Consider the following 19,368-nt stretch of genomic DNA (forward strand, 5'->3'; position numbering starts at 1 on the left):
AAGAAAAAGAGTACAACATTTCGAACTGCGGATAACAGTGGACTCGCATGCCTCATTAAAACCTTGACAAGGAAAACCCAGTGGGACAAAACCTTGACTAAGGAAAAAGAGTACACGACGTAATGTCCAACATACCCAATATCCATAGTATTCTGTGGCTTTACTCCCCTTGATGAGTAGGCGTCTTAGTTGATCATTCTGATGATTACGCAGAGATCACGAGCCATCTTGTAGCGTCTTCAACGACTTCCTTTAGTTGAGAAACTTGGTCCGATTTTATTCTGTGCAATTCCTTAATGATCATCTAGTTGTGCCAGCCTTTTATTCTCTACTAGCTTTGTCTGAACAATCATAATCGATCGTAGGATGAACAAGTATCCTCTATTACCATACTATTAGCTAGGAAAATGTTTAGCTGCTTTACCAAACCTGCCAAAAATCAAAATTTAAACATTCCGGTTAGCTTTTCTGTGGGATACATTCAGCGACTTTCATGCAAAAGATCAAGCTTAATGGTACCACGAAGATGAAGGGGTTTTCTTCGGACCAGTGTCTTGATATTGGTGCTCGGCAGAACCAGACTTGTATGTTTAGTACAAATCCAATATCAGGTATCCATAGAAAATTTTTAGATAATGTACCATTTACATATCCTTCGTGTAATAAAAATCTCAGAGTGATACACCCCTTCTGTTGAGATGCAAATCGTTCAATCTTGTAAATAAGAGATCGAATGACTGCAATTATGCCAGCTTGTCCATTAAACATGTCTAAACCTTTATAGTTGACGAAATTAAAGGACTTCTAGATACAATGCTCAATCAAATTGATCCCTTGTTTTACCGAGATTTTCATCTCGAACTTCTGCTTTAAGCATTTTTGTGCTTTTGAGGACTCTTCAGAAGTTCTAATAAAGTAGATGTTGTATATATCAAATTCTTAGTAAATGCAAAGTATATGGGCATATAAGATGGTTCAGAGATCCGTGGATAATATAAGCATTCACTCAGACGATTGACCACTTTTATTGAGCGAATGGATATGATATGGTAATTCTACTGATAGGTGAAAAACCTTTCAGGAATTTGTATGCAGTTATCTGTACTTCATACAAATTTGAAATAACCACATCTTTTAGATGCACGTCGAGTCCTTAAAAGACTGCCAGACAAATACCAAAGAAGTAATTGCATCCACAATAGGGAATATGTTATAAAGAAATCCATCTCAGGTTCCTGTAAAAGACTTTGTCCCGTTAGTTGACTTTACTTTTCTCACTATGCACATACATCCACTTGTAGCCACTAGGGGTTACATTATCGGATGTCGGAACTGCAAACACCCACCTTCGGCTAAGAGTGGCTCACATTATGGAGTGTTCAGGCTGCAATACCAAATTTATGCATTTTTGCGAGAAACTGTTATTCTGATTTGATATCTCCTGGATTAACCAATCATACCTTTGATGACATTCCCATAGAGAGTGTTTTAAACCAACAACACCTACGGTAGTATCCGTGGATACTTTGACTATGTCATCAACAATCATTGGATTACGATCCCAAATTTCTCTATTGCATGCATGCCTTATGCAAATCCTCTCATTTTGAGGTTTCACAGCCTTTGCAGAGACATTATCTTATTAGGAGAACTATACTCAGAGAAATTAGATCTTCCACTGATAGTCTCTGTGAGAGCATTATCTTTCAATGATTGTGACTGGCTCTTCCTTTCAGGAGGTGCAGGATATTTTATATCAACTATTCATCCATCAACCTTGTTAGTATAGATACAACATCAATGACTGGCAGACAAGAGTTTATTTTAAAATCTCTATAAGTATAGATACACAGTTACCACCTAGGTGATATGTCGAGTCATTTATGACTACCAGACCATACTTCCATCAACCTTGTTATTATCTGTGGAAACTCTTTGTCAAGGTGGTGTTAAATAACAAGCAACCATAGTTTTCCTCATCGCGCTCTTTGATTAGCATCAAAGTTGTAACCGATGCTGAGACTAAAATCTCAAGAGCGTACACAAGGGAGAAAACACATTGATATGGACTCAGGTCCATATTTTCCAATCATATAAACTTTGTCTATAATTCCTTTGCAAAGGGGGATATCCATCCACATCGATTTCAGTAGCTACTCTGAGTGTTCAGTTAATAACGATCTTACATCATTCTCTAGAGTATGAGGATATTCTAATCCATTGGTACCAAACTTCAATATGCGGATATTCTGCTCCATGAGATATCAACGCAAATTTTATGGATATGTTCCTCGTCAGGAGTTATTAACTCATCACTCAAAAGAATATGGGTGTTATCTGATTAGATTGACATACCTCATACAAGAGGTTTTCGTCTATGCTTCTAAGAATATTTTCATACGAAATAATCGCTGCGATTCCATGGCATGCCTTACAAGGACTTTTAACTTACGCCGAATCAAGCACGCGTACTCTTGCTAAATCTAGCAACAGAGTAATATCCAACACCCCAGGCATTTCTTGGTGTGAGAATTTAGATGAGACACAATTTGGATTTAACCAATGTCGTCGACGATTCTCCCCCTGATCCTCAGGCGGGAATGTCTCATCAACAGAACATCCATTTCTGCATTACTCTACCTATCAAGGGAGCAACTGGGTGCAGAAAATAATAATAACGTGCAACCAAGGAGAGAGAACTGATCAGGTTTCCACTCTCGTTTACTGTCCAGCCGGAATAATTTTAAGAATTTACATTTCCATGTAAAATTAACAGTAAACCGTAAAAGCAAATTTTTGTGAACATAAACACTATCTCAATATCAGTACGAGTCCTGCCAAGACGACCGATAGAGATCACAACAATGAACAACATTTCAAATGCATGGACTGTGTCTTCTATGTCACAACGATAGCAGAGATCTTACAGGCTCAAAGATGGCTTATTAGCCAATCATTACGCTACCTTCCCGTATTTCTCCACTTCTGGTGGTACAGGGTTTATCAGATTCTCAAAACTGACAACTATTATGGTTCTCATATTCAGAAATATGCCTACCACAATTGTATTTCCCACATTTTTGTGTCTATTCGTTTGCCAAAAACAGACTAACATTTGCATAGGTACAAGTGCAAATTTAATTCACCAAATTCAGGATTTTAGGTAATAGTTCAGGCGACAAGAAGACATGATATTAACTCTAAATATCATTTACAAAAATGCAACACTCATTATCGCTCGATGTTTGTATATCTACGAGGCGCAATTAACATTTGTAGCACTCGGTGTTGTTGACACAACATATACAAAGTGCAAATTAAGCACTAGCTCTTTAAAGCTTGTCGATGCATATATTTGGTGCATATAATGCATGCCGTAAAGCTAGCGGGAACACATAAGGGCGCAAAATATGCAGCTCTCCTTATTGCTCACCACAACATTTTATACTGTTCATATATCTTCCCCAGAAATTAAGCCGAACTATTTACCACAAAAATCAATGGTGAAACAAGGGAGAAAACCCTCAAAATGTAATACCGAGAAATCTCCAATTTTGTCTACTAGGGTTGACGAAATATTAAATTATCAAAGTTGAAATATGAACACATTCTTTATACCTTAAAAGAAATTGTCTCGATACCAATTGCAGCCCATTTCAAGGGCCGCTGATAAAGACTGGCTAACCGTGTTAACCCACTGTCCATTTTTCATTGCATTCCGACCTTTGGTGGAATGACTTTGAATTCTGGAGATTATCATAGTAGAGGAATATTAAAATTTTTCTATCCCCAAGGATGCAATAATTCCTCGCTCTACCGGTATTAGACGGTAGACACCACAAAATTACTGGTGTACCAACAAAGGAAATTTTACTCTCACGCTATCCAAAAGGACGTGGAAAAACCTTCCGTTGTTTGGCTAAAGCGGAAAAATAGAAAATGCTACAAAACTCAAATATTTGGCTAAATTCGGAAATCGAATAGTAGCACAAATATGAGTCGTCTCTATACCTACCTATTTTGGATATCTCTTCATATACCGTAATTTTTTGTGCCCCGAATAGCACATACAAAATACGGTAAGATGTCCAACTTTCTCGTCAACAAGTCCTAATCAAAATAGGAAACAAAGTTAGACACTATAAAAATTCAGGCATAAAGCTACTCAACAATGGTCGACTAAAATATGAAAGGGTTGGAGAGAATTATCTTTTTCTGTATCACCAGTCAGCCGCCATGCCGATCGTCAAGGAGCAATTCGTGCTGATAAATTGTTAAAAATTCTTTCGAATCAAGACCAGCAAGTTAGTAATCGGCTAGTCTGTACTTTAGCTACTAGTGGAGCTATTGTACACAGTGATACAATTGTACGGGTTTTATACTTCTGAACTAGACGTGCTATATACTAAAGTCAATTAATCACTAGCTAGCTATATTCTTTAGCTTGAGAACATGTACATAAAGCACTAACTGATACGTGGTGAAATGAGGTAGTGAAATGTTATTCTGTTTTTCTTACAAGCACGCGCCAACCAAATATACATTAAGTTTACTTATAGACTTGTTGTACATGACGTGTCAATACAAAGCCGTGACACCCATAGGACAGGTGTTATTATTATAGGCTTAATACTATCATTGCAGGATAAGCTTGACCCTAAATGATAAGCCGGTGAAATTGACATTACGTCGGGTGTTTTCCCGATTAATCTAGATGGTGGATCATCCACCAAGATTCGAACCCATATAACACAAATGTATTTTTCATTTCTTAAAATATATAATTAATATTGTAAGCTAATTGGTATGGAAAGTGAAAGTAATTATTCAGATTTATCATGTATAATATTAAATGGTTAATAAAAGCACCTAGAATCCGTAGCACGATCGGCCTGGCCTGTCTAATATTTTGATGGGTCGTGGGCTAGAGCACAAAATTACTAACACTACCCAATCGTGCAAGATAAACTTTATAGGAATCTTATGATGAATCTTGGCCTGCCCGACCCGATAAAATAAATGGACCGGGCGGCCCGGTATGTCCTGGTTGTATACCCCGAATTTGAGATTTATTTGAAGCATATTACCAGAAGACAAAAATGCGTAATTAGGGAGCAATTTCAATGACCCTTTAGCCAATTATTTTCTTTAATGCTTAGTTTACCCTTAATCAATTAGTGTTAGTTGATCGTTTTAAGTGCGTGTTAGATGTGAAATTAGCTAATGTTAATCGAATAAGTGAGATTTTTTTTCCCCAAAACACTAACCAGAACCGGTTTATGTTCATGCAGTCGAGGACCCATTCTAAGTTGGTGTTCTTCACGAAAGACACCGAAAATTGATTGACGATGCATACATATAAAATTCGATTATAACAATCTGTTTCTTATTATATTAACCAATTGATGCATTTTTTTCTTAGGATTTGGAGTCGGGGAATGGGAGGAATTCTAAAGGAAAGTTGTTAGGGTTGCGACAATTCGAGGTAGGTTTACTACTCACCTTCTTTGAGAAATTTCCCATTTTTGTAGATTTATTTCTTTCCAATTTTAAGATTTAAATTGTCTGATTTGGTATTTTCGTGGTTGTTATTGAATTGCTGGTTACGGATTGAAATGGTTGTTTATGTTTATGAAATGGGAATGCTTGGTTTTGAAAACTAAATACCTAACTTCAAATATTTGTTCTCACTGTGTTCTTTTGGAATTTAAGGTGTTCGTCAAAATGCTTGTCAGAACTTTGATCTTTTTTAACCAAGTTTTAAGCCAACTATTTATGTCTCCATTGTTATACTCATGAACCTGTAGTTCTGAATTCAGTTGACATGCAGATCTTATTCATTATTTTGTGCTGATGAATAACTTGCTTAATATATGTCCGAAAACGGTGACTTTATTTGTGCGGAACCTTGTTGGTTTTGAATGACAGGGAACTCCATAGGGGTATATTCGAAAAAGTTGTTCTTGATTGTTTAAGGATTATGATATCAGTTGACTTCTTATGAGAATGAACCTTTTATGTGTGTTTGCAAATGAGCAAAACTTATTGAGTTCATGTCTTCCGTTAGTTGGAACATAGTTCCATCTTGTGCCAGGTAATGATCCCCGATATGGAGAAATGGGTAATGATCCCCATGGGAACGTAGCTTTCCGACCATCGATAGTGGTTGCCCGTACCGAGAAACGAATAAGTGGGTGTACGAACCAATATTTTCATGCCGTGGACTCAATGTATCGAAATATAAATGAATGGATTTGTCGAAAACTTCTTTGGTATTGCGAATTATATTTGTTGAATATACCGTTACTTTTTTAAGTTTTATAGTCGTCTCTTTATAATTAATCCATTGTGCTTTTCTGAGATTTCTTTCACACCTTTTTGAAGATGGGGACATAAGATTATAGAGTCTTCATCTCACCCCAATTGACGTTTTGCAGATTTTATCGAAGGGCGGAACAAGTGAAGAGTCGTTAGTTTAAGCGTGCTTTGCTTCTTGTTTTCATTTCCATGTATTTTGGTGTTTTCACTTGGGAGGCTTAAATGTTGGAGACTTAGAACATAATTTACTGTCTTAAATGTTAACTTACTGATAGTTGAAAGGCTTTTTTTGAAAAAATATTGTATTCTGAAAGTTAGAATCAAAACAAATGTTGAAATTCCTTGTTTTTCTGAAAGTTTACTGTAACTTATTCCCTTGAGTGCTGGCCCCAGTTGGCATGGAATTACGCTAATATTTTATTTTGGAAAATGTCTATATATATCTTTTCTACAATTGGTTTAAAGGGTTAGATGTTTTGATTTTTCGTTTAGGAGACTTGTCCCTTGAGGTGGAACGTCGTAAAACTGAAAACTGTAGTATCACAGATCTGTCACCTATTATGCATATATTTTTGACCGACTATTTGAACTCGGAATTTGGATTTTTAAAATGCTTATGAAAGGTGGTTCTTTCTAATGTCTAAATTAGGTCCAATCTCTGAAGTCCGACTTCTAACAAAGTCTATTGAGTCTCGACAAGTCAGACTGTTAGAGACGTCAGTTTGCGACGTTTCTGTCCATTTTTTTTTTTTGCTGCATACTTTAGGTTGATAAAAATTCTAAAATATGCTTAGTAAACCTGGTTTTAAAAATGAGAGCATCAAATATAAGCTTTAGAAAATGAACTATAGTTCCGAGACCCAACAGTAACACCTAGAAATTGGGTTAAATCCATGACCTGAATTTTGGGGTGTTACAAGTTGGTATCAGAGCATTAGATCTTACACGGGACCTTAAGTAAATTTTATCTTATAAAAACTCTTTGATTGATTGTTTGTCAACTTGTTTGAATTGTTTGACTTGGATTGTTGCTTTTGTGATATTAACGGAACTAATTTGAATTGATAGTTGTAAACCTAGGTGTTAGAGCATTGCTCGGTCGAACTCGCATGCGTTGTTATCTCAAGAATGTTTGTCAATGTTAGTGATCAAAACTATAAGTATTGATTTCTAGTCTACTATAGCTAAGTCTCGGACTAAGATAGAAAGTGTAGTTAAGCTCAAGGACTTCATGGGATTCATAATACAAGAAGAAGAACTACTCAAGGAACCGGTCGAACTTCTCGACAAAAAGGTATGTGAAGACTTGACTTATCTGTCACTCAAAAGTCTATCTACTTTATCTCCTACTTCTTGAGACAAAAAGTCGTATGCTATATATAGACTTAAATTATACACATTTGGTATTTCGAGCCGATTATACCTCGCCTATCTATATCTCGAAATATGTGTTGGTAAGCGTTTCGCTTCGACCATGTTTATCTTTACCTAGTCACGAAAGTCATGATATGTTTCAATCACTTTGAGAATTGCTTTGACGAGAAATAGTGTAATAACTATATAACGTCCTCTAAGAATGTTTCAATGGTTGGAATGAGAGTTTAGATTACGTAACCAATGATGGGCATAAATATTGTTGTGGAAACACATATGTGCATAAGTCCTATCCCTTGAACCAAAGTTTGCGAACTTTGTTGACCAAGAGAAACCGGAAGAATGGCTTGTTTCCAAGTCCGCGAACTCAGTCCGCAAACTACTGAACTTCTCATCCCGAGAAATTTGGATGGAGTTGACAAACTTGTTACGTGATTACTAGTCCGCGAACCGGCGGAAAGTCTTTGATGAGATTTTCTGCTGGAGTTTGTAAACTCTGCCTGGTTGCTTAAGTCCACGAACAAAAACTTTATGGTTTAGGCTTGGGATATCTTAGAAATCGTATTTGAAGAAAACTCCAGTGAAAAGGAATCTAGGCTTCAAAACCTTAATTCCGATTGGGAGAAACTTCGTATGGAAGATGAAGATACATTTGATGAGTTTAATCACAGAGTGTCTGAAATTGTTAATGCATCTTTTGCGTTGGGTAAGACTATTCCTGAAAAGGACATTGTAATGAAAATTCTCAGATCGCTACCATCTAGATATGAGTCTAAGAAGCATGCCATCGTTGAGGGAAATAACCTTGATAATCTTTCCAGAAATACATTGGTTGGAAAGCTAAAGATCTTTGATCATGAGCATACATCCAAAATCGTAAAGGATGTTGCCTTTAAAGCACAGAGGAACACTAAGTTACTTGATAAAAGTAAAAGTGTTTATCTCTCTGAGGATGATCATTCTGAGTGTGATTTTTTGGATGAAGATCTTGACAAATCAGTCTCCTTGATCACAAGATAGTTTAGGGATCTTCTATTGAAGAGAAGTAAACGATTTTCAAGAGACAAACCTAACCTCACAATCGCGTTCCTCCTAAAAACAGGGATGCTGACGAGGCTGATGACGAGGATATTCCACAATGCTTTAAGTGTAAAGGTTTTGGTCATTTTGAAAACGAGTGCCCAAATCACAGAAAATACACTGGGAACAAAGGTCTTGTTGTAACACTTGATGAGATGTCTGAGATCTATGATTCTGATGAAAATAGGAAATCAAGTGTTGGCATTATATGTGAAAACATTGATTTTGATAATTGTAGCAATACATATATCAACCTTGATGGTTTCGGTGAAGAATAGAATCCAATCAAGCTGGAAGAATCAATTGACCCATCATTTGGAAACTCTGGTTGTAATGTTTCAGGATCTACTATGTGTCTGGCTGCTTTCACACCACAGATGCCTGAATACCATCCAAGTTTGACTTGCTCGTTTTGTTCTCATAAGGGTCATGAACTATCAATATGTTACAAGTACAAACATCAAGTGAGGCACGCCAACAAACTTCAACAAAGATCAAATCGATTGGCAACGAAGCTTAAACTTTCTCAGAAAACTGCTGAGGTATGTAGGATTTTATCTTCGTCTAAGAAGTTGGTTTCCAAAGACAAAATAAGACCATTAGAGAAGAAGGTATGGTCAAATCGCTTTGATAGACATAAGTCTGAGGATTCCTCTCAAGAGGAAAATGGTGGACAAATTGTTGTTCACCATAACACAAATTAATTGTGTTGTTTGGTAAATCTTGTCTCATGTTCCTGATCAAAAAGAGGTAAGATTGTGTACCACTCAGGCTTTAAGAAAAGTTTTTTTTTCTTAGGATTGTTTTTCCTGTCTATCAAATAAAGTAAAGGGTTATTATCGACAATTCTACTCTTTATAGGTTTTAGAATTGGGCGTCCACGAACCTGTTTAAAGGTTGCGAACCCAACATTCCTTTTTTCTCTCTGATATCTTTTATATCTTAAGACTGCTTGATGAGATTGTGAATTCCACTCAAAAAAACCAGTTGTTTATAACTCTTCTCTAAGCATCATGTCTTTGGATGGAAAAAATGTCAATATGATTGTTAAGCCATCAATCAAGGAAAAAGAGAAATCTCCAGTAACTCCTTACTTGAAAAGAAAGAGGAGGATTACAAGAAAGCCAAGGGCTGTCCCTTCTAACTCTCAGAAGTTTTCCGATGTTCTTGATGAGTTGAAGGAAGTAAGAAAGGAGATTAGTGAAATAAAGGCTTGCGTTTTAAGATCTTTGGAAATTCAAAAGGCCCTGGTTCGACATCATCAGCCAAGACGGTTTGTTGGTATTGACTCCTTCCTCCAAGAACCTTATATTCTGATGGCTGTTGACGGCAAGGAGTTAGGGAATGATAAGTAATTTCTCAAAGATATTGTTGCATAGTATGTCTTCTTTTTGGTTTAGTTGGAAGAATAACCAGTGCTTGAATAACAATGATTGTGACTACACATAGCTATTATTTTTCATCTTCTTGTTCTTTTTTTAGGTTTATTGGTTTAAATTCTAAAAATATTTGGAGGATGATGGTTTGCAGTATTTAATCTTTATGATTTGTTATATTGCAATTTGTTATGGGATAGTGGTGTTTACGTCCGTGAACTATGTTGTCCCATATTTTGTCAAAAGTAAAGTCGTTCATGATCGGTATTCATGTATTGATTTAAGGATGAATAGACTTTTGACATATACAAAAGTTAAGCCTATATTGTCAATTATTTGATGGAAGATAGGTTAAAATATTTTTTGTTCAAGGATTATGTCTATTAAATATCGTTATGCAAATAGTGATGGAAGATAGAATGAATCTTTGTGTATTCCACAGTATTGATCTTCACTGATCCATATTCTATGTAATACTGTGAGGCTCTGTAATGTGTCTTATGTTGAGCACGATACAACCAAGTTGATTAATTTTTTATTAGCTTTGTTGGTTGTTCCGTAAGGTACTTTATGTTGAGAATTCTTGAACTAAATTAATCATCTTGTTTGGCTATTTAGTTATTGCTCCATAAGTCTTTTTTTATGTCGAGCAAAACAAATGACAATTAAATTGATTATTTTTGTAATTAGTTTGATTGTTTATTCCAATTAGATTAATTATGGGTTCTCTTGTAATTAATCTAGTTGAGATTTTTTTTACTCCGTAAGATTCCTCTTATGTTGAGTATATGAACGACTATCCTATTCCTTTCTAAATGGTTATGTTAGTCGTATGCTCCGTAAGTTCTCTTATGTCGAGCATAACCAATTAAGTTGATCACTTTTGTGTTTAATTTGATTGCGTATTCCGATTAAATTAATCATGGGTTTACTTGTGATTAATTTGATTGAGATTTTGGATATAGAAAATCATTCTCATGGTTTTTAGTGTCCAATAAAAATCCTTCTTTTCTTTTGAAATTAAGGTCGCTCTTGTTGTTCCCTTGGGAATGACATCAAATGGGGGAGAGTTCTTTTGAACTTGTGTTTAATGGTCATATCTTGAGGGGTGTGCGGATGTGGAATTTTAAAGGGGTTATCTTGTATCTTTAAACTCCTTGATGAATGTTATTAGCTTCGGCTATATGGTTGCATCTAAATTAGATGGTATGTATTTTCTTTTAGTCATGAAATGTCTCTTACGGAAATTTCATTATGATCCCGCTCTTGTACCTTTGCCAACTTTATTGACAAAAAGGGGGAGAATTAATATGTAGTTCACACTACAAATACATATGGTTTTCGGATCATTATGTAAGGGGGAGTGGTTTCCATGTGAGATGGAGTATTGACTAAGGGAGAGTGATACATATCACCATAGTATTATTGTTGAAGTTGTGATAGAATTGGAATTTGACACTGTGTAATAATACTATGACACTGTATAACAATGATCGAGACTGATGCTTTCTCATTGTTATAGCTAAAGATCTTCAACAACGGTGATGCTAAACTTACAACCTTTGGGATCATTGGAGTACTTGAAAGTGACAAAGATTTCGAGGAATGTGGAAGATTAGACATGTGGAATAAGAGCTACTAGAGTTTCTTTATATTTTTTGTATTCTATATATATTGATAGTTTTGTCACTAAAATTGACAAAGGGGGAGATTGTTAGAGCATTGCTCGGTCGAACTCGCATGCGTTGCTATCTCAAGCATGTTGTCAATGTTAGTGATCAAAACTATAAGTCTTGATTTCTAGTCTACTATAGCTAAGTATCGGACTAGGATAGAAAGTGTAGTTGAGCTCAAGGACTTCATGGCGATTCATCATACAAGAAGAAGAACTACTCAAGGAACCGGTGGAACTTCTCGAAAAAAAGGTATGTGAAGACTTGAACTTATCTGTCACTCAAAAGTCTATCTACTCTATCTCCTACTTCTTGAGACAAAAAGTCGTATGCTATATATAGACCTAAATTATACACATTTGGTATTTCGAGCCTAGTATACCTCGCCTATCTATATCTCGAAATATGTGTTGGTAAGCGTTTCGCTTGAACCATGTTTATCTTTACCTAGTGACGGAAGTCATGATATGTTTCAATCACTTTGAAAATTTCTTTGACGAGAAATGGTGTAACAACTGTATAACATCCTCTAAGAATGTTTCAATGGTTGGAATGAGAGTTTAGATTACATAACCAATGATGGACATAAGTATTGTTGTGGAAACACATATGTGCATAAGTCCTATTCCTTGAACCAAAGTTTGCGAACTTTGTTGATCAAGAGAAACCGGAAGAATGGCTTGTTGCATAGTCCGCGAACTGCCGAACTTCTCATCCCGATAAATTCTGCTGGAGTTGACAAACTTGTTACGTGAGTACCAGTCCGCGAACCCATTCCGCGAACCGGAGGAAAGTCTTTGCCGAGATTTTCTGCTGGAGTTGGTAAACTCTGCCCGGTTGCTTAAGTCCGCGAACCTAGTGTGCGAACTTGAGAAGGTTATATATCTGAAGATGATTTCTGAACTTAAACTTATAAATACTAAGGAATGCAATTTTCAAACCGTGTCTATAAAGTTCATGAACTGATTCGAGTGAATCAAATCATCTTTGCTTCAATTATGTCTTGTGTAGTACATAAGATTTCCTCGCAATTGAACAATTCTCTAACTAGTTCATTTGAATTCATTTGAACTAATTATGGTGAAGAAGAATATGGTTGGTATGAAATGCTCATATGGATAATCTTTTGGTTAACTATTGTTGAACCAACAAATGTACACGTTTGGGTACGGTTAACAAACCTAGAAGCGTGCATTTCATTTGTGTATAACAAGCTAAGTTTTCGATCTAACGGTAGAGAAATATTAGCTTGAATCTAAATCAGGTTTTCATCTAACGGTGGATATTGTTTTCTTTGTGACCAGGGAGAAACCCTGATTTGAAAGACTATATAAAGGAGACATCTAGTATTGTATAAAACTAATCCCCACACTTCACGTGTGATACTAGTTTGCGTGCTAGAGTCGATTCTCCTTTAACCATTATTTTATTCTTATAAAACCAGTTTAACGACTTAAATACTTCATTGGGATTGTGAAGCCAGACCGATACTACTTTTATTGTAGTTGTGTGATCTGATCTTGCATCTTCTATGGTACGAATAGAATCATATTTATTGGCTTGAGATTAATATCTCCGATAGGCAAGATATAAAAAATAGTCACAAACATCTTCGTCTCATTGTTTGTGATTCCGCAACATCTTGTTTCGCTACCATATGATTAAGATTGTTGTGAGATGATTGGTTTATCTAGGCTGTTCTTCGGGAATATAAGACCGGATTATCAATTGGTTCATGTTCACCTTGATTATTATCAAAAGACGTAACAAAAACTTTAGGGTTTTTCTGTGGGAGACAGATTGATCCTTTGATAGACTTGTCTGTGTGAGACAGATTTATTTATTGTCAAAGCGTGCGATTTTGGGTCGTAGCAACTCTTAGTTGTGGGTGAGATCAGCTAAGGGAATCAAGTGCGTAGTATCCTGCTGGGATCAGAGGCGTAATAAGTACAACTGTACCTTTGATCAGTGGGAGACTGATTGGGGTTCAACTACACTCCAGTCCGAAGTTAGCTTGGAGTAGGCTAGTGTCTGTAACGGCTTAATACAATGTGTGTTCAATCTGGATTTGGTCCCGAGGTTTTTCTGCATTTTTGGTTTCCTCGTTAACAAAATTTCTGGTGTCTGTGTTATTTTAGTTTCCGCATTATATTGTTTTATCTTTATAATTGAAATAATACAGGTTGTGCGTTAGATTATCAATTAGAGTAATCCAACCTTTGGTTATTGATTGTCATTGATTGATCCTTGGATATTGGTCTTTGGTACCATCCAAGTTATTCCTTGTATTTGATTAGTACTCGCAGTTTCTGTTTGAGGAAATAAAATCAAGAGAGAGAGATATAAACTCGTTGATGTACTTTTAATTGATTGAGTCTTGTTGATTCTCTTAAAGTATATTCGAATTTTTACATACAGATTGCTAAGCGAAATATTGTGTGGTGTTGTTAGACCCCCATTTTTTCACTAGGTACCTTGTTGGGATGTTTGTGGGTCCTACAGATTATTTTGTTCATGGTCTTTATTAGATTTGCATAACCGTTAGAGAAAATGTTCACTTGTTTACTCCAGTTGCAAGTGTTAGTTTAAGCCGTATTTATCGTTTTAGTGACTAAGAACTATCCGAAGAACTTATTATCTTAAGAGCATTGTCGTTGGATGTTATTTTAGACAGGTATTGACTTTCAAGTATCCAATAGTAATTGATTGTTATAAAAAACGATTACGTTCCTTTACAAGGATGGTGTATCTTTTTTATTTTGATGTCGTAAGGAGTCCTTCTATTATCCCTAGTATTAAGTAGGAGTTTTACCTGATTTTCTCCTCGTTTTTATACTTGTGCTAATTGATTTCAATCCATTTATTTTACAACCGGTTTTGTTGTACCATCCAATGTCTTCTTGATTCGTTAATCATAGTATCCTAGCTAAGTTGGTTTGGTTGTATCTCTAGTAACCTGATTTTTTTTTTGTTTTCTCATGAAGCATGCCTTTACTTAAAGGGGTATTTATAAATTATACTAGTGTTTGAGTTAAGATGGAATTTGATTATGATTTTTTTTTTGATCCTGTTATTGTTGCCGAGAGTGAAACAACTTTTGATTTCTTTCAAGTTTGTGTTAATATGGTACATTTGGATTTCTAGTGAATCTTTGGTTCTTGACAGTGTGGATAATCTGTTTGAGAAAAAGCTTGATACGCATCTTCGTGACTATGGTTTTATTAAATTGATATTTTTTTAAGTTCAGGAACAAATCCTTGGTTTCATGTTTGGTGGTGGTGAAAACTTGTATCTTTATGTCATGTACTTCATAAATCCTATGCATCTTCATATGTGTTTCTTTTCTAAACTGAAATTTTCTGGAAAGTGATATATGTCCAATTTTCCGAGGCTTTTCGACATATATCTGAAGTTTGTCATGATTTCCTATCATTTTCATATTATAAGTGGAATTCTCAGCTTTCCAACGAGACCTAATTTGCTGAATTACATCGCCAGATGAATTTTGTACGATTTTTTGATCGTAAACTACCGAAACTGCAGTTTCCTGGAAACGTGACTATTGTTCTGTTTTAATGAGTCTTTTCGACATAGCTATGTACCTTAGTATATTATATAATATTTTTTATATTAAAGGGCGCTTTCTAAACTCTAAACAACACCAAACTTTCCGAATTCAATTGCATAATTAATTTTATATGAATTTTTATTAACAGACTACCGAAACTGCAAATTTCTGGAAAAACAAATGTGACTCCTATACGGTTTTGAGGAGTGTTTTCAACATAGTTGTAGACCCTATTGTTTTTTATTATAATTTTTATATGAAAGAGGGAATTCTCATCTTTCAAATGGACCATAGTTTGTTGAATTTCATCGCCAAATGAATCTTGACAAATTTTTTATTTGTAGACCAGCTATGAAACTGCAATTCCAGAGTATATATTTTAGCATCCATATGATGCTCTTGTTTCTTTCAACCCCTTTGCCAGCATTTTATGGGATCTATTTCTCTTTATTATCTTGAATTATAACATAAATTTTCAAGCCTTATTACTGAAATGATTCCCACGACCACGTTTTGAATTGAACCTCGACATATTTTGTGTTAGTCTTGTTTAGGAATATCATTGTTACTCGGACATATAATTTTCAGGAGAAAAGAAAGAATTGGTTGTATTACTACTTTATTTTGAATTGTTTTCTCTTCTTATTCCTCTCGGCAGTCAAGGGTCTGTTAGTTTTTGTACGATAATTTTTCATAATTTGTGGATCTTGCAAATGAATGCTTTACTGAGCTTACTCATTGCTTTGCATATTGTTTGGTATTCCACTTCCTGTAAGTGATCTTCGCTCTCTTATTGAGTTATCGTGATTCAGTAAGAACTTATTAACTAATTACGTGAATACTTCCAATGTTTGGTTATGGATTTATGATCCTAAGAACTTGGTTTATGATGTTTCATTTGTGACAATTATATTTGAGAACCCGAGGACGAGATGAATGAGAAGTATCTGAATCTTTTTAAAGGTATGACCAATCTTAATTTCGAGACGAAATTCCAATAAGGGTGGGAGGATGTGATACCCTGCATTTTCGTCCACACGTTTAGTATGTGTAACGGATCGGGTTAAACCGAATTCGATAAAACTGTTAAGTTAGAACCAATGGGAGCTTTGGTCTCTCCATGTACTGTTAAGTTAAAACTGTTAAAATAACCCCTAATAGAGGTATACATTTTATCACTCTATGGTGTTGACGCGCGACTCTTTCTGGATTAACTCCATAAATTCTGATTAGGTAGTAGAGGCTTAGAAATTTCAATAGTCATATTCCACCCTTTTACTCTATTAAGTATTGGATGGGTGCAAATAAACTTAGGAGTTTTGTTAAGAAAAAAAAATGAAAACAAGGGTGAGAATTGGAAAGGACTCCTGTGTTAGGAAATCATAAAGCTTAAGAGTCCAAAACGTATATGAATTCTATTGATTTATATGTATGATATTAGGATTTGGAGTCGGGCAATGGGAAGAATTCTAAAGGAAAGTTGCTAGAGTTGCGATAATTTTGAGGTAGGTTTACTACTCATCTTCTTTGGGAAATTTCTCATTTTTGTAGCTTATTTCTTTCCAATTTTAAGATTTAAATTGTCTGATTTGGTATTTTTGTGGTTGTTATTGAATTGCTGGTTACAGATTGAAATGGTTGTTTATGTTTATGAAATGGGAATGCTTGGTTTTGAAAAGAAAATACCTAACTTCAAATATTTTTTCTCACTATGTTCTTTTGGAATTTAAGGTGTTTGTCAAAATGCTTGTCAGAACTTTGATCTCTTTTAACCAAGTTTGAAGCCAACTATTTTTTTCTCCATTGTTGTACTCATGAACCTGTAGTTCTGAATTCAGTTGACATCCTGATCTTTCAGTATTTTGTGCTAATAAATATCTTGCTGAATATATGTCCGAAAACGGTGACTTTATTTGTATGAAGCCCTGTTGTTTTTGAATGACAGACAACTCCATAGGAGTATATTCAAAAATGTTGTTTTTGATTGTTTAAGGATTATGATATCAGTTGAGTTCTTATGAGAATAAACCTTTTACGTGAGTTTGCAAATGAGAAAAACTTATTGAGTTCATGTCTTCCTTTAGTTAGAACATAGTTCCATCTTGCGCCGGGTAATGATCTCCGATATAGAGAAATGAGTAATGATCCCCATGGGAACGTAGCTTCCCGACCATCGCTGGCGGCTGTCCGTACCGAAAAATGATAGGTGGGTGTACGAACCAAGGTTTTCGTGCTGTGGACTCAATGTATCGAAATTTAAATGAATGAATTTGTCAAAAACTTCTTTGGTATTGCGAATTTTATTTGTTGAATATAACGTTACTTTTCTAAGTTCTATCGTCGTCTTTTTATAATTAATCCATTGTGCTTTTATGAGATTTATTTCATACCTATTTTAGGATAGGATGTAAGCCTATTGAGTCGTCATCTCACCCCAATTGACGTTTTGCAGATTTTATCGAAGGGCGAAACAAATGAAGAGTGGTTAGTTTAAGCGCGCTTTGCTTCTTGTTTTTATTTCCATGTATTTTGGTGTTTTCACTTGAGAGGCTTGAATGTTGGATACTTAGAGCATAATTTACTGTCTTAAAGGTTAAATTACTGATAGTTGAAAGGCCTTGTTGAATAAAGATTGTATTCTGAAAGTTAGAATCAAAACAAATATTGAAATTCCATGTTTTTTTGACAGTTTATTGTAACTTATTCCCCTTGAGTGATGGACCTAATTGGCAAGAAATTAGACTATATTTTCTTTTGTAAAATGTCCGTATATATCTTTTCTACAATGGGTTTAAATGGTTTGGTGTTCTTATTTTTCGTTTAGGAGATTTGGCCCTTGACGTGAAACGCCGTAAAACTGAAAACTGTAGGTTCACAGATCTATCAACTACTCTGCATATATTTTTAACCGACCATTTGAACTCGGAATTTTGGATTTTTAAAATGCTTGTGAAAGGTGTTCTTTCTACTTTCTAAACTGGGGTCAATCTCTGAATTCCGACTTCTAACGTAGTCTGTGGAGTCTCGCTAAGTCGGACTATTAGAGACGTCAGTTTGCGACGTTTCTGTCCATTTTTTTTGCTACGTACTTTTGTTAACCATTCCATTTTGCTTTCTTTCGATCTTCCCACATGTTAGGTTGATAAGAATTCTCTAAAATATTCTTAGTAAACCTGGTTTTCAAAATGAGAGCATAAAATATAAGCTTTAGAAAATGAACTAGAGTTCCTAGACCCAGCCGTAACACCTAGAAATTGGGTTAAATCCGTGACCCAAATTTTGGGGTGTTATAGAGTATATGGAGTAGGAGTGTGAACATGCAAGTTTGAGACAAATTGGGTTTGGTAATGAGGTCTTTGTTGAAATGACGAAGGTACCCAAGTACACAAAAATCTTTTCGTTTCAACAATAAGTCTGATACAAAGTGTGATCATCCATGGAGAAAGTTGAGACAATACGACAACAAGGTATTCACTTGAAAATAGTTACGGTACATGACCAATTGACTATAGGATCAATGTCAAGGGATTAGGATTAACGTACTTTTGTATTTACTTGTAATTATAATAAAGCCATTATATTTCGAAACTAAAAGCAAATCACAACAAGATTATGTTAAGGAGGAAACCCGAATGCAAAAAAACCCGGGACTTAGTCCAGTTTTGAGTACTCTCACAATTAAGATGTTATAAAAAAAACAAAGTCAACTTCATATAGTTGAGACCAAGTAATCTACACCTAGTTACTTAGTTCCCTCAGTATCCCTACGCCTACAACCATCTGGTCAATGTACGTTAATCCCAAATAAAAATCACTATCTTGAGTTGTTTTACCGATGTGAAGTCTTAAGCACTCAACTCCTTTTAATCGTCTTCCAAATACTAAAGAAAAAAGATGTTTGGTAACTATTCCAATAATATTTTAATAAAAGATGGGTTATTTAATGTTTGATACCCAGAAAATGACCAACACATGATAT

The sequence above is a fragment of the Papaver somniferum genome, unplaced genomic scaffold (assembly GCF_003573695.1).
Source record: "Papaver somniferum cultivar HN1 unplaced genomic scaffold, ASM357369v1 unplaced-scaffold_30, whole genome shotgun sequence".
NCBI lineage: Eukaryota > Viridiplantae > Streptophyta > Magnoliopsida > Ranunculales > Papaveraceae > Papaver > Papaver somniferum.